Raw genomic sequence first — 25,421 nt, forward strand, 5'->3', positions numbered from 1 at the left:
AATTCCTGAATATTGATATGTAAAATTATATGAAAGTATTAAAAATTATTCTCAAAGGAAAAGATATATATTATATGAAAGCATAAAAATATATCCTATTGTATTATTTCGGGCTGCCATAATTAAATACCACAGATTGGTGACTTATACAATAGAAATTTATTTTCTCACAGTTCTGGAGGCTAGAAGATCGAGTTAAGATGTCTGCAAGTTTGGTTTCTCCTGAAGCTTTTTTCTCCCTGACTTGCAGATGGCTGTTTACTCTGTGCTCTTGTGGCTTTATTTTGGGTATGAACTCATTTCTGGTATCACTCCCTCTTCTTATAAGGACACCAGTCCTACTGGATAAGGGCCGCACCCTAATGAGATCATTTTAACTTAATCACTTCCTTAAAGACCTGACCTCCAAATATGGATACATTTTGCTGTAGTGGGGTTTGTTACCTCAACATATGAATTTTGGGGGACAAAATTCAGCCTATAATACCTATACACATATAAATATTTGGACAATAAGTGTAAATATTTTAAATCTTTAAAGAAATGATAAAGTCTGAGAGATTAAAAGCAATATCTAAATATTTGTTGCTTTGCAGAAACACAGCAAGTAATATATGCAATTTTCATTTGCATGTTTTTAAAAAAATTGGCTTAAAATAAACATTAAAAAAAGTTATAGCACTGAATGATCATATTAACATCAGTTTAAAAAAAAAAAGAGTAGAATGCAAAAATTGGACTAAATTGGACCAAGATCTTTTTAAAATAATTTTATTAGCCAGGATCCTGGCAGGAAAAGATGGCATGCTAAAAAGAGCCTAACTGAAGAAAGTTAGTGAAGAAATTATTTACAAAGGGGTGGGCAGGCATCAGGACAAAAAGCAAAGGTGATAAAGCCCCCACAGACTAGCAAAGTGGGAGATTATCACCTCTTCTAGTTCTAGACTAGCAAATGGTATTACAAAACCCTTCAGAAGCCATAAATAAATGCAGCCATTCCAGAGCCTGGGCTGGGTTGGGAGAGAGCGGGAGAAATAAATACTTGTCTTCACACTCCTCAGATCTCTTGCAAGCCCATCTCATTGGGGCTGAAGCCAATCACCAGCCAGAAACAAGGGAGTGGAGGAGGCAGTCTGCAGGGCTCAGCTTTCTGGAGCACAGATGAGTACAGAAAAGGAAGTGGGAATAGATAAAAAGGAGAGGGAACTTGGAGATAGAGAAGAACAGCAACTACCACCTCTTTATGCCAATCAGCATTCATTCTTGTCGTGTGTGTGTGTGTATGTGTGTGTGTACCTGTCCCTACTTAGGGAAAACACAGGTGCCACGAGGTAATGTACTGTTACAGGGTGATTTCTGTCCTCAACAGGGAAAAACACAAAATGTCATCAAATAATATATTGTGACAGTGTGATTTCAATTCAGCCAGACTCTTGCCTGGAACAGAAACTGTAATGTTAGCTACCATCAAGACATTCCCATTATTTAACACAATTAAATAACATAAAACATAGCTACTACAGTTCCCAATTTGTAGATGATCATGAGGCCTAAACTGATATCACAATATCTTTCTTCTACCATATGTTCATGCTCTCCTTATCCTCTTCCAGCACCTCAGCTGTTTAGTTTGATTTTTTTTTTCTGGAATGAATAAAATCTTCATTCCCATAATTCTTTTGATTCAAATCAGGTTTATATACTTTTGTAAAAACTGATAAAGTGAATAATAATTAACATTTACTGAATACTTCTTACATGTGTCATCACAGTGACAAGAGATAGATACCATGTTTTTCATAATGCGCATGGCTTTCAGACTCTTACATACCAAAAAATTATTTCCTCCATTTTTTAACAATGAAAAGAAAGCATAAATAATATATAAACTGTAAAATGATATTAATAGTACATAAATACTTAAACTTTTAAAGTAAAAATTGAATATTTCTGTATATTTTCTTAGAATTTTGTGAGCATTTGCTCACTAATAGGCCATTTGTTCATCCACTTATCTATAAATAATCTATTTAAAGCCAAATCTTGACAATTGATATTTGTTTATATTTAATAGCAGACACAGACAGGAATTCATGAATTAATATTGGTTTAAAATCCTTCATTTAAAAAAGATCCTCTTATGAATCATCACTGGATTTGTAAAAGTAACTGGCTTTAAGATGTTAATGCTTTCAGAATGATGGAAAAATTATTTGTGACTCATGCTATATTTTAGCAGTTTAGATAAAACACAAAAAATCCTTCTTAGATGCTGTCCTTCTATACTTGGAAAATCATATATTTGAATAAGCACATAAAATTGAATGCGTGAGTCTTACAGATTGGGTTTCCCAGGATCAGATTCTGGATTGAAAATTAACATGCACAAAGTGTACTAGTTCTCTCAGGATCAAAACTTGTGGTAGAAAGGGAAGGAAGTAAGAAATTGGTCCTCTACCAACCCCAAGGGGGGGGCGGTCTGAAGCTGAGATGGTTCTTTAGAATCATCCCCTTTTGGTATAGGTGGCTGGGCTTTTATACCCCAGGGTAATTACTAGATGAAACTAGTCCCGATGGGAGTATGTCCTTTAACAAAGTAGCTCTCTTTAGCTGAGACAACTCCCAAAGAGGACTAGACACTAAGAACCGGGGGCATAAATCCTCCAGTCATGAGGGATGAGCATCATGGTACAGCAATCACAGGAATCCACATGATGCATCACATAGATCCACCTACTTAATATTATATCTGGGAGCAGCACCATATAATGGTCATAGATTTGGGGTATATAGTGTGTTACAGGATGGTGCCCCATACTACAACGTATCATCTCTAAAATAGAACCTGGTTCTATTCTATTCAGCAGACCATGCCTCTATTCTATCAGTCTGTCAGCTTCTATGAAGTGCAGTATGGGATAGTGGCTCCCGTGGTCTTGTGTCTACCACTGTACTTTTTTTTGCTATAAAGTGGGTCTTTTGGTTCAAGGTCATTTTATATAGGATGCCACATCAGTGAGTCAAAAACTCTGCAAGATCTTGGATAGTGGGGCTATTTGACATCCTGTGACCAAAGGGGGCAAAACTGTACTGAGAAGTATGAATTCCAAACAAAATATATCACTGCCCCTCAACTTCCTGCCAAGTGGCCTACTGGAAAGAGACCGGTAATACTGTATTAGGCATTCTGCACTGGGGATTCTGCATCTATGATGTGGACAAGTAGGATATTTAAGCAGCAATAGCAGCTAGATCAATCAGCCTTGGTAAATGACAGTCTGGTTCCATGCATACTGCCTATTCCTACTGCTATGACAACTTCATTTATAAGTACATTATGTCAATACTGGGGTGACTTGTAAGAAAGACAGGCTGATGTCAATTGGTTGACTCACTCCAACCTTGATACTCATAAAAAATAATTATGGTTGCTTGGCTTATAATGTTTGAGACCCACCACGTGACTTCTTGTTTGGGGATCCTATCATCTCTATTGCTATTAGTAAGCCCTGACCTATAACAGGCCAGAAAAGGACAAGTTCTGGCCAAAAGAAAGCCAACACTGAGTTTCTCAGTAATGCTGGTGCCCCTTTCACTTTACTGCTTTGGTAAATGCAATGCTTTCTAAGCTCTCCCATGAAATGTTGTCATCTGGCAGTTTTTCTAGTTTTGCCTAATACACACACTCCAGCATGATCACTTCTCTAGCCTTTTGTTTTTCATTTTTTTTATTTTTATTTTTTAAAGATTTTATTTATTTATTTGACAGAGAGAGACACAGCAAGAGAGGGAACACAAGCAGGGGAAGTGGGAGAGGGAGAAGCAGGCTTCCCGTGGAGCAGGGAGCACGATGCGGGGCTCGATCCCAGGACCTGGATTCATGACCTGAGCTGAAGGCAGACGCTTAACGACTGAGCCACCCAGGCGCCCCAAGCCTTTTGTTTTTCTTTCCTTGTCTTTCCTAACAGTTCTGGCATTTTTACTTCACATAGCATGGGCACTTTTTGCCTTTTTGCACATTTCTAAGAGCCATCCTAGTGATGTTTTAGCACCTATCTCCCAGCTGTTTTTTTTTTTTTTTTTTTTTTTTTAGGGTGTTAACTCCTTATGCCAAGAGAATGTTCCCATAATGATAAACTCCCTATTATGCCAACTTCATGTTCCATCCTCTTGATACATACTCTCACTAAATCCCAAACAATGAAGGATGTAAATAGACTCAGAATACACTGGGATTAGGACAATATAAAAACCAAAATATGTAAAGAAATCATAATCTTTTTATCATAAACTATCAATATAATTTGGGCACAGAAAAATAGTTTCTAACCATGACTTCAAAAGTCTAGTATATGTGCTGCCAAAGCGAGCACATGACTTCAAAAGTCTAAACCAAAACAAAAAAGACTGAAAGATTTTGACTATATCCTTTCAAACTACCATGCTGTTACAAACAAAATAAAAATACAACAAATAAACTGGGAGAAAAAAAACTATGAACTATATGACAGTTAAAGTGTCAATATTTTTAGATACTACAAGCTTTTTAAAATCAGTAATATAAAGTCCAATATTTGGATGAAAATATAGAATAAACAGATAATGCACGAAAGAAAAAATACAAAAGACCTACAAAAGATATTTTATAGTAAGAAATAAATAGTTCTAATCAGGACACCAACTCTATTTGCTGTGTTAATTTATCCAACATAAATGACCTTGCTATGCCTCAATTACTGATCTGTGAAATTAGGATTAAAATTAGTAATGAACTTACAAAGTTTCTGTGACACTATATAAAATAAATATGTAAAGTACTTAGTGTTCAATTAATGTTGACTATAATTTATTATAATGTTACAAATTTTACCCCCAAATTAGACACATTTTAAAAAATATCCATTGTTGGTAAGGATGTATGGAAATGTGCACTATGTATTGCTTGTGATTATGTAAAATGAAATTAGTATTTAAGAGTTAAATTTGAAATTATATATCAGAATGCTTCAGGTAATATTGTTTACTATTAATACTACTGAAGTAGAAACAACTGAGAAGTCCAAAGGGGAAGTGAGTTTTGGCAAAAACAAAAAACAAAACCTGCAGTTAATTCATACACTGAAAACTTTTCAGCCATTAAAATGATATTGTAGAATAATGTATAACATTTTAAAATACTCATGTTCCTATTTGACAATGCAGGTTACAAAAGTGTGTAGAAATATATATATATATAGCATATAGATAAATTTAAAGAGAGTATATTTATTTATTTTATTTTATTTATTTTTAAAGATTTTATTTATTTATTTGACAGAGAGAGAGAGAGAGCGGGAACACAAGCAGGGGGAGTGGGAGAGGGAGAAGCAGACTTTCTGCCTAGCAGAGAGCCCGATGCGGGGCTTGATCCCAGGACCCTGGAATCATGACCTGAGCCGAAGGCAGATGCTTAACGACTGAGCCACCCAGGTGCCCCTAAAGAGAGTATATTTAAATTTAGACACTGTTTTTCTTAAGGTGATGGTATTATAGATTTTATTTATTTTCATTGAAATATATTTATAATATACTTTTTACATTAATTTTTAATAATTGACAAAGTAGGACAAAATCTAGCATTTAGGGCAATCAAGATCAATGAGAGCCTGCTTATGTGTATTTCCAGCAATATCATGAAGTTATAGGGGGTGACTGCTTAAAAGGGCTGTGTATGGCATGACATCAATAATGTCAAATATTACACATAGTAAAATTAATAAGGATATTTTAGTCCATTAAAATTCATTGGCTGTTTTTGAAGAGCAGTTTCCATGTCATGGTAGAAGATTCCAGATTGCAGTGAGTAAACAACTGGATCCAAAACGAAGGAGAAAAAGTGTACATAACATTCAATACAATGGATTATGAAGAAAATGGGGGAACATAGGTAATTAGTAAGAAAAAGTGGAATACAGGGCATATTCTAGAGTTTTTGTTTTCAATTTTTTTTTGTTCTGTTTGTTTTTTGGTTTTTGTTCTTTTTTTTTTCTTTTTAATATATAAAGGAATTGAATGTGTTTGGAGAGAGTTGAAGAAATTGATAGGTGCAGAAGGAGCAGTGATGAAATACCCAGAAGAGAAGGAATGGGGTGAGATGTAGACCAAAGAGTCAAACACTTCAACCTGTATAGGAATCCCTGGGTTATCTTGTTAAGATGTATTCAGTAAGTCTGGAGTGCAATCTGAGATTCTGCATTTCTAACAAACTCCCAAGTGATGCTGATACCGCTATTCTGCAGACCTCAGATTAGCAAGAATCTAGACTACTGGTTCTCAAACTTGTTGGACACTGGAATCACCTGAAGAACTTTAAAAAAAGGCCAAAGTTTCACCACAAATATTTGATTTCATTACTTTGGGTGATGTCTGACAGCTGGATTTTTTTAAATGGCTCAGATGATTACAACGTGCAGCAGTTTGAGAACTACTGATCTAGGCCACAGATAATGAGAGAGACAGGAAACACTACTTTCTCTGTCAGAAAAAAAAGATAAAGACTGGTCCAGATACAGATACCAGTGAGTACATGAGGGAAGAGCAGGATGACGAGAGAGTCTGTATTTTTATCAAAGCAGTAAACATACACAATTAAAAAAAGTCCAATGCCCTCTATAATAAGAAATAGCAGTGCAGGTCCTGACATACCACCCCATTCCCAATTCTCTCTCCCCAGAGGCACCCATTTTCAAATCTTTTAGATGTTTCTTCTGATCATTACCTTTATATGTCTAAGTAAGTTTTCTTCTTACTATTTATTGATTTTTTTTTCACTTTTCTCTATTTTTCATATTATTTGTTTGGTAGTTTTCTCAAATGTCTGGTGATCACTAGATGCTCATTCATATTAATGAAGAAACATTACAAAGCTCATTAGAAGCTTGTTGTATTCAAGTATGACTGGTAAATAGCCTTCACCAGCACTGTGACTGGGCAAAAATTTGGTCTTTTTGTTGGGAGACCCCCAAATATCAGTATCTATAAACATAGTCTCTTGGATTGTCGATTTCCCCAGAAAGCTGTTTCTACAAGCTTTATCCCCATTCCCCAGAGAGCATATGCTTGGATGTCAGCATTCTAGGAGCCAAATGGGTAGAGAAGGCTGGGGATGAACAAGAAGAGTGATGGTGTTGTGTCAGAGGGAAGAATCCTTCACATTTCAGTATGGCTATCACCTTCCAATGAGCCTGACAGCTCCAAGTTCAGTCTCCTCCTAAGTCCACCTTTCCAGAATGTAAATGTTCACTTTCCACCAGAGTAAAGGAAGAAAGGTGTGGTTACCTTATAATCTAGAGAAAGGGTATCTAAGGGCCTAACTAACTACTCCTTATATAGATTGTCATCTAACCCTCTTACTTTCAGCCACACTCACGTATCTTCTAGTTGATTCTACTTCTGGATCCTTCTGAATTTCTGCTGTGTGAATGGACTTCCTTCTGTGCTTACTTTGGTTCTCCTTCTTTTTTCTCTGATTAGTCACTTAGGTTTTGCCAATATGCTAACTCAATTACAGATCTTATATGTACTTTCTAACTTACAACCCTCTGGTGCCATATTTTGTCCATTGTCACCTCTTCTATTTATTTTAGTTTCATGTTTTTTTATGCTTTGTTTATACCTCTGTTGAAATTTTAGAAAGTCATTCATTGGTAGAAGCAGTAAATAAGGAGTTAAATGCCTTATTTAATCAGCGGGCCTCTAGACAGTTAAATAAATCAATATTTACTGGATGAGGGATATGGAAATATGGAAAAGGTAGAGGATTAGCATAGCTGCTATAGAAAATTTCAGAAGAATTATGCCAGCAATCTATGAAGGACATTTTTTCTTCTTTTTTAATATACTGAATAACAAGTTAAGGCTCCAATATATCATTATGCAATTTTCCCTGGCATCGCCCCCCACCCCCCAGCATCTCTTAAAAGTAGGAAGGTTCCAGGAAGTAGCACTTTCATGTTGTGGAAAGAGCAGATGTTTTGGAGTGAAATAATCCCGGGTTTGGATTTCTGAATCATTTGCAGCTTTGTGATAAAAAGAAAACTAATCTCTTATAAGCTTAATTTTCTCATCTGTATAATTAGATAAATAAAATCTACCTTACAGAGTAACAGTGCAGATTACAAAAAAAGTCCTTACTATAGTGCCCAGCACATAATGAATTTTTAATAAATATGTTGATAAAGAGGAAATTGGGTAATAGCATTAGGGGCTGGACAGAGAAATCTAAGGGAGCAAAGGAATTGTAGGTGTGAAAAAAACAGAATAGCTGAAGTTATACACTGTGGGCCTCTGTGGCTAGAGAAAGGAATGAAGCCTCACAGGGCTTAAGAAGTAGAAGAAAGCAAGGGGCTAAATTCTAAGCGAGGTTGAGAAGGAATGTGGTATGAATATGGGAATGTGAGAGTCAGAGAGATGGGAAGCTTTAGTTGGGGAATCGTGTCTTAGTGTCTAAGATGTTATAGACGTTTCAGTTCTGAGATATGTCAAGACTCAGTATACAATGTTTGAAGAAGGTTGTAAAAACGTAATGATGATTACTTTGAAGTACTACAGAAAAGTAATTTTGGGGCCAGTGCACTGGAGAGTTAACATGTGTATATACTGAAACATTCCACCACGGTGCCTGGAATTAGGGGCAGAGCAGATCTAAAAATGTATATAAAAAGAGAAACCCTTATGGTCCCAATGAACCCTTTTTATTTTTTAACTTAATTAGTTGCTTGGCCTATACTGTGCTTGGTTGCTTTTTAAGTTTCTCAGAGGTTAACTTCACAAAAATAACCAAGAAACCTATTAATCAATTTGGATGATCTGCCCCAGATTCTGTATTTTCACAATAACCCCATAATTCTGACCAGGTACTATATGTATTAGACTTCTAGGAACACTTTCACTGGGTATGACCCAGATGAAGATTCTCATCTACGGATCCTCATCTCTGTAATAAAGGAAAACACAATTCATATACCTCAGACGGTTCTGGATATGATTAATCTCTGAGACACAACTAATGTGTGGCTGACATGAATGTTTTATTTCTGTAGATAACAGATCTAGCAACTAGTTACGAATTTGGATTTTATCATCTATTATATCTGTATAGCTCTAAGGACTGAATATAAGTACTATTTTTTTTTTTCATACTCTAGTTTTAAATCTTCTGTAAATTCTATGTGATATGACCTATGGAGAAAAATGGGATATCTTAAAGCATTTATTTTGTTTTAAATATCTATTTATTTTAGAGAAAGAGAGAGTGCATGAGCGGGGGAGGGGCAGAAGGAGAGGGAGAGAGAGAATCCTTAAGCAGAATCCATGCCCAACACAGAGCCCAACACAGGACCCTGAGATCATGGAGGCTCAAGCGACTGAGCTATCCAGGTACCCTGGGATATCTTAAAGCATTTAAAGAACAAATATTTCTCAGGAAAGAAAAGTAGTTATGTCATGTTTTATACAAGAGCCCATTTATGCTTCAGTATTATTCTTTCATTTCCTTTATCAGATGATTTTTTATGATTATTTTAGAGAGTGAGAGGGAGAGAGCTAGAGTGGGAGGGGCAGAGTGAGAGAGAGAGAATCTTGAGCAGACTCCGTGCCATGCAGAGCCCGAGGCGGGGCTTGGTCTCACGACTGAGATAACAACCTGAGTTGAAACCAAGAGTCAGATGCTTAACCAACTACGCCACCTAGGCGCCGCTCCAATGATTTTTAAATGTCTAAGTGACTTGCCTTAAATTATTAAGGTTATTTATGTATATATAGCAGAGTCCTGGATCCAAATGCTGGCATATAAGACACTAAATAAAGACTGTTCTTTTAATAGCCTGCTCCATATAAACACATGGTTTCCTGAATTATTCAGTTTTAGAAGACGAATTTCTTTTATTTTGCTTTGGGTGTGGTCCAGAATTAGCATAACTATAATAGCTTCAATTCTCCATTTTAACATTTGTGTACATTTTGCAGAGCTCATAGATAAAATTTGTTTAGGTTATAGCAGGATTCAGTACCATTGGCATGTTTGTTGCTTGGTGATTTTTTTTTTTTTTTTTAGGTGTTAACATAAATCCCATAGTTGAGTTAAAGACTTTGCCTTCAATAACTTGAATTGCTCTAAAGTGAAGTTGACATGTTATCTGAACATTTTTCACAATCACATTCATTTCATTCAGTCAGCATAATTGAGTATATAGAAATCCTTGGTAATATACAATGTGTTAATGAATTGCCTTTGCTGCATACACAGGAATCCATATACTATATCAAGGGTTCAACAGTGAATTATTGGTCTAGCGTAAGTCTATACTAGTAATCAGAGACTTATTTGCAGGTAAATTGCTGGCTATTTATTAGCATGGCATATTCTGAAAAGAAAAATAGCCAGAGGTATTTCAGAAGATTAAGTAATACTAATTCTCTGACTACTTGGAAATCCAATAAAAAGTTTCTGATGGGTTTCCAGATAAGGTACAACAGCCTTAAGTTCAGAAACAAAATAATCAATTCTTTAGAATGTTCTGTAAAGAAAGAAAAGTGATCAGTATTGTTTTTCATTCGGGAAGGATAAAGTGAGTTTCAGAGAGCTGAACTGAGTGCTTTGTAAACTTCATTTTGTGGAGGAGAGATATTTATGTGATACAAGAAGAAAGAGGCAATTAATCTCTATCCAATTCTAAGTGGTGGTTTTGAATCCTGCTGGTAGTTCCTCTCTGAATATCTACCTATTATTTGTATTCATTTCCTGATTCTACCAACATGACATCAAATATGAAGCAAATACCCAGTTAAAAAGTGAAACATTCTGATAAACATATATATTTAGCTTTATGTACACAATATATGTATGTATTTAATTTAAAGTTGTTATTTTGGGTTTTTTTTAGGTAACTCACCTTGTAAATATAAACCTTGCAAATACCATCACATATTGCTGTATTTGAAGAGGGATGTTAAAACAAAGGAGTGTTTTGTTTTAATATGGGAGATATTATAAAATTGGATGATGGAAATAATTCCATAGAGAGGCTCAGTAAAATTTCAACTTCAGTTTTAAAAGTATCACTAAAATTCAAATTCCTTTTTTTTTTTTAAAGATTTTTAAAATTATTTATTTATTTGAGACAGAGAGAATGAGAGAGAGAGACCACATGAGAGGGGGGAGGGTCAGAGGCAGAAGCAGGCTCCCTGCTGAGCAGGGAGCCCGATGCGGGACTCGATCCCGGGACTCCAGGATCATGACCTGAGCCGAAAGCAGTCGCCCAACCAACTGAGCCACCCAGGCGCCCCAAATTCAAATTCCTTTTAAAACAACAGAGAGATACCACAACCTTTTACAATGGCCAAAATCTGGAACATTGACCACACCAAATGCTGACAAGAATGTAGAACAACAGGGACTCTCATACATTGCTGGTGGAGATACAAAATGGCACGGCCACTCTGGATAGTTTGACAGTTTGACAGTTTGACAGTTTCTTATAAAATTAGACATACTGTTACCATACAATCACACTCCTTGGTATTTACTTAAAAGAGTTGAGAACTGATGTACACACAAAAACCTGCAGAAGGATACTTATAGTTGCTTAATTCCTAACTGCCAAAATTTGGAAGCAACCAAGATGTCCTTTAATAGGTAAATGGATAAACTGTGGTACATTTAGACAATGGAATATTATTTAAATGTGCTAAAAAGAAATGAGCCATCAAGCCATGAAAAGACAAGGAGGAATCTTAAATGCACATTACTAAGTGAAAAAAGCCAAGGTGAGGGCGCCTGGGTGGCTCAGTTGGTTAAGCGACTGCCTTCGGCTCAGGTCATGATCCTGAAGTCCCGGGATCGAGTCCCGCATCAGGCTCCCTGCTCGGCAGGGAGTCTGCTATTCCCTCTGACCCTCCCCCCTCTCATGCTCTCTCTCTCTATCTCATTCTCTCTCTCAAATAATTAAAAAAAAAAAAAAGCCAAGGTGAAAAGGCTACAAAATGTATGATTCCAACTATATGGCAATAAAAAGATACAATAAAAAGATCAGTGGTTACCAGGGTTGGGGGTGGGGGAGATGAACGGGTAGAGCACAGAGGAATTTCAGATCAGTAAAAATACTCTATATGACATAATGATAGTTATATGTAATTACACTTTTGTCTAAACCCATATAATGTACAACACCAAGAAACAAACCAACTGTGGACTTAGTGATTATGATGTGTTAACACAGGTTCATCCTAGGTAAAAAATGTACCATTCTGGTTGGTAACATTGATAATGAAGGAGGTTATGCATGTTTGGAGACAGGAAGTATAAAGGAAATCTCTTTGCCTCCCTCTCAACTTCGTTTAAATCTAAAAGGGCTCTAAAGTATGTATGCATGTATGAATAAGTAAATAAACAAATAAATAAATAAATAAATATTAAATTCTTTTAATCCCTATGGGACTGTGTTTCACCACAACTTACCAGAATATATTACTGAATCTACTATAAATAAAAGAATTCTCAACAGAATTAATGATGTAAAAAATGATGGAGATCATAATTATTTCAATCTTTCCAATACTTTGTTAAGATGGATGCTTTAGTTTTATAAACAGTTTTTGCAAGTCAATTTTTCCATAATTCATGTCACATTTATAATATGAATGTTAAATTTATGTGTAAAGAATGTAAGATCCAATGAGGCATTTGTGGCAGATATTCAGTAAGCATGAACAGAGTCAATATACTGAGAATCTCTCCAAGCATGTCTTTAAACATATGACAAAAATGTATTAAGCCTATTGCTCCAGTCAGTCCATAAAGCCAATTTCTATTGAGAATGACTAAGATTTCTTGTGAAGTAATGCCAGAGAAATAATTTCATAAAATCTTTTCAGCATATCCATATTCCAAACACCTGCAGGGCATTTCATTAATGAAAACTAGAGACTTTGAAATATTATTCAAATAAATCACAACATTCCCAATTGGCCTTTGGTTGATATCATTAGTTTGGGGAAAACTGTTTAAACCATCCCTAAATTATATGGTGTTTTACAGTCATGGAATTTATCTGTTGATTATCCATATGAAGAAATTATACTTATTATTCTCATGTATATTACACTGTACAACCTTTATGCCTTGCAAGCAAGATAATATATCTTATGTGTGATTATCACAACATTAATTTAAATGACTGGCTTATTAGAAAAACATTTTAGAGAGGGGGTTGGGGAGATTTTCATTGTCCTTTCAAAATATGAAGAAATTTTATCCTATAATCTCTTTTATGTTGCATCTAAGTACAATTCAGAATAAGCTCTGAAACACTGTTGAAACTAGACAGAAGTTGTAAGATTCACACTGACAAGTTTAATAACCTAAAAGAAGTCAACCCACTGAATTTTCACTCTTCTATTCTGGGTTCAAAAATTAACTAAGCCCCATAACATAAACTGTATACCATTCAATAGCAAACATTATATACTTTTCTAGTGAAACACAATTTTTCCTTACAAAAGAAAAGTTAACACCAAAAAATCTTGAATTAAAGATAAAATTAAATCTTGAATTAAAGAGAACATATATATATGTTATATGCATATCAAGAGGTCAAAAATTTCATTAAAGTAACAAGAAACAGGAAAAAAAGTTCATATTTCTCAATGATCACAGAAATGAAATAACCAAAAGATTATATAACTCATTTTCTGAGGGCAAGTTGTGTATTGTATCATGCACTCATATATAAAATGTGAACCATCCACATAAGAAAGTTAATTAGGACACATTCAATTATTTTTCATTAAGTTTTGAATTTGTGAATTAAAACCACTATTTTTCCCCAATCTGTAGATTTTTATGATCACAACTGAATCAAAGAATATTTCAGCTGAACTGTGCCCAAACTAAGGTTTTTAAGAAATGTATTTCACACTGGGAAATTCTTTGGAATGGTTAAGGATATATGTAGTAGTTTAGTGTTTATATTCATGATTGTTATTGCTCCTTTTATTCACATACATCCTTGACCCACCCCACTCCTTAGTCAAGTCTGCATATTTGATGGTATGTGTAGATGAAGGATCTCTGGATATGTAATGAGAAAGAACTTGGAAGGCTTGTAATGTGTCTTCACCCTTACCCTGGCTGATGATTTTTGCTTCCTATGAAAGAAGGATCTGGGCAAGGATTCAGGCCTGTATACCACCAAGGAGCAGGATCACTAGTGTACTTCCCTTCCCTCAATCTTTCTTCTAGCACCCCATAAAAGCAGAAAGCTATTGTGCCTGCAGCTCTCAGGAATTCTGATCTGTTACACTAGCCCATACTTCACCTTTAAGAATTCATTAAAATTTTGTTTTCTTCTTACTTACTTTTATAGATGTCCTTCAGAGGTGGTTGTTACTCTTTGGAATTTAGTTTATGTGATATTTAATCTCTCTAATAGGCTCAAAAAATTATGATTTTGTAGATCATCTGGATTTTTTTTTTTTCATTGTTAGGTGTACTGTTGTTCTCCTGAAGTTTTCTGTAACCCAAGTGGAAACCAAACTGGCACATATCTAGTAATTTTTGTTTGTAAACTGGACATTGTAATGATACATAGCAGGGATTCTGGCTTCTGTGTTGATTTATGTTCTGGAAGAGAGTTAAATTACTATGTGATCACCTTGAGTTCATGGGACTTTGCTTTATGCTTTCTTGAACATCTGGTGAATTCTGAGGTATTTCTAAGCCTTCCTAATTTGGCAAGGCTCTTAACTCCAAACACTGTCTTTCCTGTGGGGGTAGCAAAATGAAAACATCTCTCAGTTCTTATAACCTTCAAGCTATTGTTTCTGCTGGGATTCTTGGAATCTCTTCACGTGTATTTCAGGAGTCATGCAAGGATTAAAAGGAGTTTAGAAGCAAATAGGGGTTCTTCCTTATGGCACCCTTTTTATAGTATTTCTTCCCTTAATTTCTAGCTGCTCTGGGAGCCCTGAGCTCTATCCTCTAACACATTAAGCCAATAAGAATGCAACTCTCTATTTGAGTTCAAGCCACCTCACACTGTATGCACTGCAGAGTGCCCTCAGGGAAAAATCTCATGAATATAAATCTTACTCAGTGAGACTCAAATCCCTACCTTTAAATATAGATTCCCTCTAGTTCTTGCCTGATTAGGAATTAGTTAAGAACTCTCCAGTAGCTGTTTTTATATTTCATTCAGAATTTATAATTGTTACTTATAGGAGGGGTAATGTCATAAGCAATTCTGTTGTTAATATACTAAAACCTCACCATGGTTTTTCTTTATTTTTGAAATGGAGATTATGTAAATAATACCTAATTACTAAAGATGTTATATGGATTTAATCAGACCACATATGCATATATATAGGTCTTTAGAGCAATGTCTAGCACATACTAGAAGCTTGATACATGTTAATATGGGACTTTTATTATAATAATTTCTAATGTCATTAAGACATCTTTGCAAATGTTTCAACCTTGAGTGACTGCTTTGTTTCTTGGTTCTATTTAGTTCCTCCCAAGACACAGAAATATGGTGCTAAGCAAATATTCGGGTTATTCAAAATGAAAAACATTCTTAACCACAATTATCTGGACACTGATTGATGATTTAGCAAAAATTAATTGAAATCGTACTATATGCTATAACTATGCTCGATTCTGAAAATAAGAATATACAAGATATAGATAATCCAGAATATCTATATAATGTTCTTCAGCCCATTTTTTCCCATGGAAAAAAAGACCTTAATAATAAATTGTTCATAAGTAAATGTAGTAAAATTACCAAACAAAATACCTAGAACTTCTATTGAATCATACTATTGCTGGAATTGACACATAGTTATCAGACACTACAAAATAAAGGTCTTAACCATGCACATCGCATCTAATGACACCACCTTATTTTGTATAACTTAGAAAAGCACTATAGTGGTCTTTTATAATATAAGTCAGAAAACCTAAATAAACCATCCCATACAGCAAGATTTACTTTTTTTGTACATATAGAAATATTTACTTTTTAAGAATGTTTATTACATAGCATAACATATCAAGACCATAAAGCAAGACAAAATACTCTAAAAACTCAGTCACTCATAGATAAAAACCATTCAGATAAAATAATACTATTTGCCTTCTGAACTCTGAAAGATAATTTTATATAAATAACATGACAGCAGAAAGATGTTCATTCTCTAGATTAAGATTATCTAACATCTGCCCTCAGATTTCCTCAGTGAAAATCAGCCTTTCATGAGAGAAATGATTGAGAGTTGGCTAGTGTACTATCAAATATACAATATCAATATTTACTCATTCTCTGCATCTTTTTCAGGGTGAAATACTTAGCTGTAAACTTATTACCATTAATAAGTAACCCCCAAAATGTGTTCACTGCTCATTTCTTCATATAGGAATTGCTTCTCTTATATTGGCATACATAGTCTCCAAAAAATGTAATTTACTGAGTGAAAAAAGATCAATGAGGGTTTTAAAATATTCTTTGAATGTTAATAAGAAGTCTTTATCCTAGTAGGCACCTAGGGGAAAAACAACTATTGCCAGTTTGCTTTCAAATATCAATAAAACAATGCCACAATTAATGACTCAGAACCTTGAAACGATTTTTAAGTTCTTCTGATCCCCACTGCCATAACATTTATTTATTCATAGAATTAGCCTAAACATAATTTTATTTCAGTTTCTAATGGACAGTTCAATAAGCTTTGATTACATGATCCATTTGTCTTTAGAGATGTAGGACATAGTTGTAAATTGTAATATAGCCACTGTATTAGGAGGCATAATACAATATGCCAAAAATAATCACATCTGTTAGCAATGTGACACATAGAGTAAGCTGATTTCATTGGAAGTGGGGATATGACATGAAAACCAGATCTGTCTTTTCATATGATGATCACTTCTGATTATAAAACCTGAGAGTTGAATTTTAGATATGACTTCTTCCTCTGAAAACACATTTACCTCAATTTTTTCACAGGAGATCAAAGCAACCATTAATTGAAGCTAACTATGCCTTCTGATTTAACTGAAAGGAGCACTGAACTCAAGAATCAGTCTACAGACACTCTTCCCAGGATTTAAATGTCACATGTCATGGCCCAGGCAAAATCAGTATTCTAGATTTAGACCTTGGGGCAAGCAATTTTTCCACCTTTTCTTTTGCAACAATGAAGAATTCGACTAAAATCACAAATCATACATTATAGTTTAGAACTAACACATGATTTGATCTCTAAAAGTTTTTTTGGAATTAGAGCTAAGCAATACTAATTCAATGAAGTTGCACTAAAGTGCTCAGAGCATTTTATGTGAACAGTAAAGACCTAATTCCTTAGTTCAGAGGCCTCATTCCACCTTCAGTATGGACAAAAATGACTCCTGTGCTATTGAAGAGCTAACTCAAACTCTCAAGTGGCAGAACTAGAAAAGTTTCTGAAATACACACTCAGAAGTTAAAAATTGGTCAATTTGGTTCCTTTCATGGTTTTAATTAATATTATAGATATCATCATGATTGTTCTATTTATAGATTTTGCATTTATATGCTAGCTTTACCCATTTGAAGATCTATAATAGAACGAAAGCATGTTATTAGTAATTTGGGTTTTTCACATTTAGCTTGGTTTCAATAAGTCACAAATTTCTCTCCATAAAAGAATAGTCTTGAAGGTAATAAGGGATATATCTTAAAATATAAGGCAAGTTATCTTTCTCATAAATATTTTGTTTCAATTTTTTTTGTCTTTTCTTTTTTCTTATTTACTTTTCTTGTTTATTTAGTTTTCTTGTTTTTATTAATGTATTACCCCAGTCTAGATAAATCTTACCAGTTTTGTCTCATTTGGATTCATAGTAAAATGATCTTAAATCTACAACTTTTCTAATGTCTTCCCAAACCAGTACCTACTTTTATTCTGGATTAGGTGTTTTTTTTCCCCTGCCAGTACCTTCTGCTTTCCTTTAATGAGATGGTGTAGGCTTGTAGACCCCTTGCAGGCCAGGGTCATTTGAGGACTGCAGTGAGGTTAAGGTCGGCCAGGCAGGCCTAGGCCAGGAGGAGAAAATGTTCTCTTCCCCTTATCTCATGTTGCAAGTCCTAAATGCCTGGATCAGCAGGAAGTGGCTCTTGCCTAGCTCAAAGTGTATCTTTCTAATCAGAAGTGTTCTTTCTAAAGACAAAGAACATGTTGTCTCCAAAGGAAGGATGGCTAAGAGAATTCTTTATTCTGCAAGCATAAGCAGGATGTATTTTGTTCTTATTGCATTTCGTGTATATTTCACTTCACAGATGTTGGCTTGATACATTGTTATGTTTATCTGATCTCTGCGAGTATATAGCTATGTGAGAAATAAATGGCTGTATGCAGTTGCAAGTGCTGCCTTTGCTCTGCATCCCCTGTGTCCTGGTGATTTCGTAGACCCTTACCCAGGGACCCCAACGCACTAGACGTTGACACTTTAACACAAAATTCCTAATCATATATTGTTTTTTAAAAAATATTTATTTGGGGCGCCTGGGTGGCTCAGTCGTTAAGCGTCTGCCTTTGGCTCGGGTCATGATCCCAGGGTCCTGGGATTGAGCCCCGCATTGGGCTCCCTGCTCAGCGGGAAGCCTGCTTCTCCCTCTGCCCTCCCCCTGCATGTGTTCCCTCTCTTACTCTGTCTCTCTCTGTCAAATAAATAAACAAAATCTTTAAAAAAAATTAAAAAATATATTTATTTATTTTGAGAGAGAGAAAGAGAGAGTGCGTGAGCAGGGGCGGGGCAGAGGCAGAGGAAGAAAGAGAATCTCAAGCACACTCCATGCTGAGTGTGGACTCTGATGTGGGGCTCGATCCTACAGCTGCAAGATCATGACCTCAGCTGAAATCAAGAGTTGGATGCTTAACTGACTGAGCCACCCAGGTGCTCCCCTCATCATCTATTGTAATTCACTTCTGTGATCCTTAAAATTGGATAAATTTTATGATGTTTCTCTGTAGCTCTGGCATATATACTCTATACTTGCAATTATTTGTTCATTCATCATACAATCTGCCTTTCTCATTGCACTTGAACTCTATGAGAGCAGGGACCACCAATCAATTAATATTGATTACTGATTGACTAGGATTTTAAATTTCTACTTTCCTGCTGAATTATTAAAGGCAAACATAGTGAGTCTGTGTCTCTATGCCTAGTAAACCGTAAATATTCAGTACATTTTGTTGAATGTTGATCAACCATCTATTTTCCCAGAATGTCTAATTGAGACATCATATCACAGATAAATTTATAAACTATAAAGTCCACTTTATAAATGACCTATCATCTGCACTGCCATTATGGGCATCATAGGACTTAAATATTAAAACTGAATGACTTAATTGTTTTCAGCTAGCTCATCTTCTTCTACTGAGAGACTATTTCAGTTTCACTTACCTCAGTGATAGGCTTTCTTCTCATTTTATACATTTTTGCTTGTCTATCCATGCTAAGGTTTCCGTTACTACTTATGTGTACATAATGCAGAATATAACATTTCAGGTGCAGACACTTCTCTAAGTTCCAAACACATGTAAAATTCCCACATTGATATCTCCAACTTTCTACCTCAAGCTTAATATATCTGTATCTAAAAACGATTTAGGATAGTTCTATACCTACCACCACACAAAGTGGTCTCTTTCCAAACCTACTGAATAGATCATTCATTTCATATCCTATTGATCATCTCGATAAATGCAGAAAAGCATTTGACAAAATGCAACATGTATTCATGATAAAAACACTTGACAAACTGGGTGTAGAGGGGACACACATCCACATAATAAAGACCATATATGACAAGTCCACTGCTTATATCCTACGCAATAGTAAACAGCTGAAAGCTTTTATTCTAAGCTCTGGAATGAGACAAGATGCCCACTCTCACCACTTTTATTCAACATAGTACTGGAAATTCTAGCCAAAGCAATTAGGCAAGAAACAGAAATAAAATCCACCCAAATTAGAAAAGAAAAAAGCAAAACTGTCTATTTGCAGATGACATTATACTACATATAAAATTCTAAAGATTCCACCAAAAAACGGGTAGAATAAATAAATTCAGTAAAGTTGCAAGGAACAAAATCAACAAACAGAAAACATCTGCATTTCTATAACTACCAGAAAGAGAAATTAAGAAAACAATCTCACCTACAATAGCATCAGAAAGAATAAATACTTAGGAGTAAGTTTAAACAAGATGAAAGTTCTGCATGCTGGAAACTGTAAGATGCTGATAAAAGAAATTGAAGACACAAATAAATGGAAAGCTATTCTGTGTTCATGGATTGAAAGAATTAATATTGTTAAAATATCCAAACTACCCAAGTGATCTATAGATACAACGCAATCTCTATCAAAATTCCAATGTCATCTTCATAGAGATGGAAAGATAATCCTAAAATTTGTTTGGAATCACAAAAGACATAGAATAGCTAAAGCAATTTTGACAAAGAACAAAGCAGGATGCATGACACTCACTGATTTCAAACTATATTACAAAGTTGCAGCAATCAAAACAGTATGGCATTGGCATAAAAACAGACACATAGATCAATGGAACAGATACAGGTCTCAGAAATAAACCCACGGATACACAGTCAATTTTTGACAAAAGATGCCAAGAATATACAATGGGGAAAGGATAGTTTCTTCAACAAATAGTGTTGGGAAAATGATAGCCATATGCAAAAGAATAAAACAGGCCCCTATCTTACATGATAAACAAAAATCAACTCAAAATGGATTAAAGACTTGAATGGAAGACCTGGAAATATAAAACTCCGAGGAGAAAACAGTGGGTAATCTCCCTAACAGAATTTCTTGGCAAAAGTAAATGTAAAAAAGCAAAATTAGATAAGTGAGACTACATCAAACTAAAAAGCTTCCGCACAGCAAAGGAAACTTTCAGCAAAATGAAAAGGCAACCTATGGAATAGGATAAACTATTTACAAACCACATATCCAATAAGGGGTTAATATCCAAAATATTTAAGGAATGCTTACATTCAATAGCAAAAAGTCAAATAACCCAATTAAAAAATGAGCAAAAGACCTGAATAGATATTTTTCCAAAGATGATATACAAATGACCAACAGGCACATGAAAAGATGCTCAACATTACTAATCATTAGGAAATGCAAATGAAAACCACAATGTGGTATCACCTCAAACCTGTCAGGATGTCTGTTATCAAAAAGACAAGAGATAACAAGTGCTGGCAAGGTTGTGGAGAAAAGGAACACTTATACACTGTTGTGGGAATGTAAAATGGTAATAGCCACTGTGGAAAACAGTATGAAGGTTTCTCAAGAAGTTAAAAATAGAACTGCTATATGATCCAGCAATTTCACTTCTGGATATATATCCAAAGTAAAGGAAATCATTATCTTGAAGAGATATCTGTACTCCAGTAATTGCACCATTATTCACAATAGCCAAGATATAAAAATATCCTTAATGTTTATCAATGGATCAATGGACAAAGAAAATGTCCTGTGTATATACGGTGGAATATTATTCAGCCTTAAAAATAAGGAAATCCTGCCATTTGTGACAACATAATACCTGGAAAGCATAATGTTAAGTGGAATAAGCCAGAGAGAGAAAAACAAACACTGCATGGTGCATGGTATCACTTATATGTGCAATCTAAGCAAACAACAACCCCGCTCCCCACTCTCTTAAACTCATAAGAAACAGAGAGTAGAAGTGGTTTCCAGGGCTGGGGAGGAGAAATAGGGAGAGGTAGGTAAAAAGGCACAAACTTTCAGTTATAAGATGAAAAAAGTCTGAGGATCTAAGGTATAACATGGTGATCATAACTGATAACACTACATTGTGTAACTGAAATTTGTGAAGAACGTAGAACTTTCTAGAGAAAATTTTTCTAGTTTTCTAGAGAATCCAGACTCAAAAACTCTACTCAACAGGTCCCCTACATCCGTTCCAAATCCTCTGCTCTCGGCACAGATAACTGCTGAACCTCAATTAAAGTATTTATAAAAATATTTTTCCCTGTGTTTGTTTTTCAAACAACAGTGAGATCTATCTAGACAGAAATGGAGAGTCTCCAAACTCCAAACTCCTTTTTATAGGGTCTAAAGGAACTTGTTTTTCAGCAAAGGAAAAAAAAATTTCCAAATATTACAAAATAATGTGCAGACATGTGAATGTTTGGCACATATGTTTGTCAAGGATTAAAGCATTAGAAAGTGAAAAGAGGAAGAAACGTAGACTGGTATTAACATAATACCACGGTAAACACTATTTCATTAAGCCTCATGGATATGAGAACTAAAGGACTGTCACTGAAATATTTATACAACATTGAGAAAGACGAAATTGAAAGAAAGGGAGCGAAGTGGATACTTCTGAAAAGTTTTGACAGAACATTGTCAGGTACAGAAAGTGAGAAAGATAGAGAGAAGAAAAGATATAGCCTAATGATGTACATTAAAAAAATTTAGAACAGATTTTATAAATAATATATACAACTTATTTAATAATTCATTAGCTAGTTTTTTTTCTTCACACCTAGTTTTCTAGACACCTCTTTTTCCCATAGGGTTGGTAAGTTTGGATATTTTGAATATGAAATGTGTTCTGCCAGGCCATGAATTCATTTTATAGTCACTCCTGTCAATATTAACATTTCTTGCATTTATTCTTAATACTTAAAAACAATCTGCCAATCATTTTTAATATACATTTATTAAAACCTGAGTACTTTGACAAATGTGCTATTTTACAAATCTTCATTTAAACAAAGGAGAAACATGAAGCCAAAGAGCTTGTCTTACTGGCTCAAAAACACACAATCACGTATCAGACCATGGGTCTACTTATAGGTCTTGTTTGACAGGCTACAGGTAAGCTACCATTCTACACTTCATATGTTATTCCCAAGTTGGCTCTCAACCCACGGACTGTTGCTGATTCTTGCTCTAAGTATAAAGGCAATGAATTCTTCTTCCCAAAATCAACATCCAGTATGACCTAACAGTGGCAACTTCATGCACCATTCTTGGTACCACATTCTCCCTGCCTTTCAGTCTCATTAATTTCAGAGACTTGGATCAGAAAGAGCAATGGCATATAGTCCAAGGATTAAAGCATTAGAAGTAACATCTTCAACATAACAATTTTTTTGATAGGAATAATACAAAGTTAATATTTTTAAAAGAAAATGTGATTGTACTTTTAAAAATTATAACATTACCAGCAAAAGTATTAGGCAATATATTTATTTGCTTTCAATCAATATCAACTATAGATGCTAAGATTTTAAATGTGACTTTTTCTGTTTATTCATTAATTCCTCAGATATTTAAGTATCTACTAAATGCTAGGGATTATGCTTGGTGCTAAGGATATAATTATAAGTTAAACAGTCTTGTTTCTTCCACTTAAGGGCATTAGAGTCTAGAAGATTGTATTAGGGGTAATGTGTTACAGAAGAACCAGAAAGAAGGAATAGCAGTTTTCGTAACTGTCATGAATTTGGGATTGTGATTTAACACCTCCTGAGAGAAATATAATCATTTTTAGAACATTTCTAAGTAGATTTTGGACAACTTTATTTAGCAGTCACAAGAAGTCAATATATTAGCAGAAGTTTTAAGAGATAGACAGTCCCAAATGTACTATTAAAACACTATGTAACATTATGTAATGTAACTAGGGAACAGGGTCTCAACAGCCAAAACAGGGAGCTCATCCATGGACTGCTGAACAATTTCCTATGGCCCACTGACTACTCTCAACTAGTGTTCAGGATATAATATTGAGAAACATTAGGGAAGTTAATTCATTATATCCTAAAGAATTGGAGCTCATAAAGGAAAAGTATTATGATCTATTAGGCTAAATAAACATTTTTGCTCCTTAACATTCAAAACATTTTTGTCTGGTAGTGACTTAATAGAAAGAGAAATAAGAGATTTGACTTTGGTAGGATTTATATCTATTAAAATTTATTTCTTCATTGTCTTTGACAAGGATGAGTTTGAAGTACTTGATAGTTTGTCCTCCTCTATGAATATCTGAAGAACTCTTGTTCATGCCCTGAGGCCAGGAATTCAATCCCTTTACCTGCCCAGCTTCTTAAAGGCCCAACTGTGAATTTAAGGACTTGGAGTATTGGCTCTTGGCATTCTCGAACTATCTTAGCTCCTGCATATTTACATCTCTCTTATTCTTAATTTTGGAGTCCATTTGACTAAGTTTTTAAATTAACTTTCATTTTTACTTTTATATTGCTCCTACAGGTTTTTTAACTTTCAAGAGTTTACAATTTTACTGATTTACCAACTTTATTATTCTTCCCTAGAATTAATATTTTATAATTCTACTTGTTTAAAGAACTGTATTGGTTTTTGCTTTTATTTCTTTGCGGTATTAGAATCATACAAAACCATTATCAACTAGACTTCTCAGTTGTTTTATCTCATTTTCAGCTTTTGTATTTGGTATCTTTATTATTCTAATTATTTTTAATGCTTTATAATTTCTTAATTTTGCTATAACATGTTTTTTCCTTGAATTTTTCCTATGTTAAATAATAACTTCTTATATTGCATAAGAATAAAGCAATAAGCAAAAAGCCAGGAAAAAAAAAGATCAAAGAGTGAACAGGAAAAACATAATCACAAACAATTTAAAATTACCATAATCTTTTGCTTTTTAATTCTCTGTGAAAGAAAGGAAACACTTTATGTTACATTTTATTTTTAGATAAAGAGTTTATTTGATCTACTAGAGTCAACACATTTTGAGAATTTCTCTTAGCACTTTTTTTTTTAACTAATACTTCCCTAGCCCAGCACTTCAGCTGTAGTCTTTCTTTTCCTGTCTGTGGACTCTGCCACAAACCCTAACTATACCAACCAAGCCCACAGTGTGAGCCTGGACCAAGGTGCCTGCATATCCCTACTCCACCTGATAAGGCAGATTTTTCTCATCCTATGACCCCATCTTATCACAAGGCCTCAAGCAGAGTAATATTAAAATAATTAGATAAGACCTAAAGAATGTCAAATGAGTTGTTAAATAAAATACAAAGAAAGACAAATATTACTCATGTTTTAGTTGTATTAGGACTCTTCTGAGTTATATTTAATTACCTCTGGGTTTGGAATCATTGAAGAGTGAATTTTTTTTTAACAGTAGCATAATCAGATGTTACAAAAAAGTTAGTCCAAACTCTGGTGGTTAGCTCAGTTGGTCTTGTGATGACAGAAACATTCAATTTGTTGCCTTGCTAATGGGTATACCTAAGGTTGCTTTTTTTTTTTTTTTTTCTGGTAAAGATTTTATTTATTTATT

This window comes from Mirounga leonina, unplaced genomic scaffold (genome assembly GCF_011800145.1).
Source record: "Mirounga leonina isolate KUSES-001 unplaced genomic scaffold, KU_Mleo_1.0 Mir_165, whole genome shotgun sequence".
In the NCBI taxonomy this organism is placed as follows: Eukaryota; Metazoa; Chordata; class Mammalia; order Carnivora; family Phocidae; genus Mirounga; species Mirounga leonina.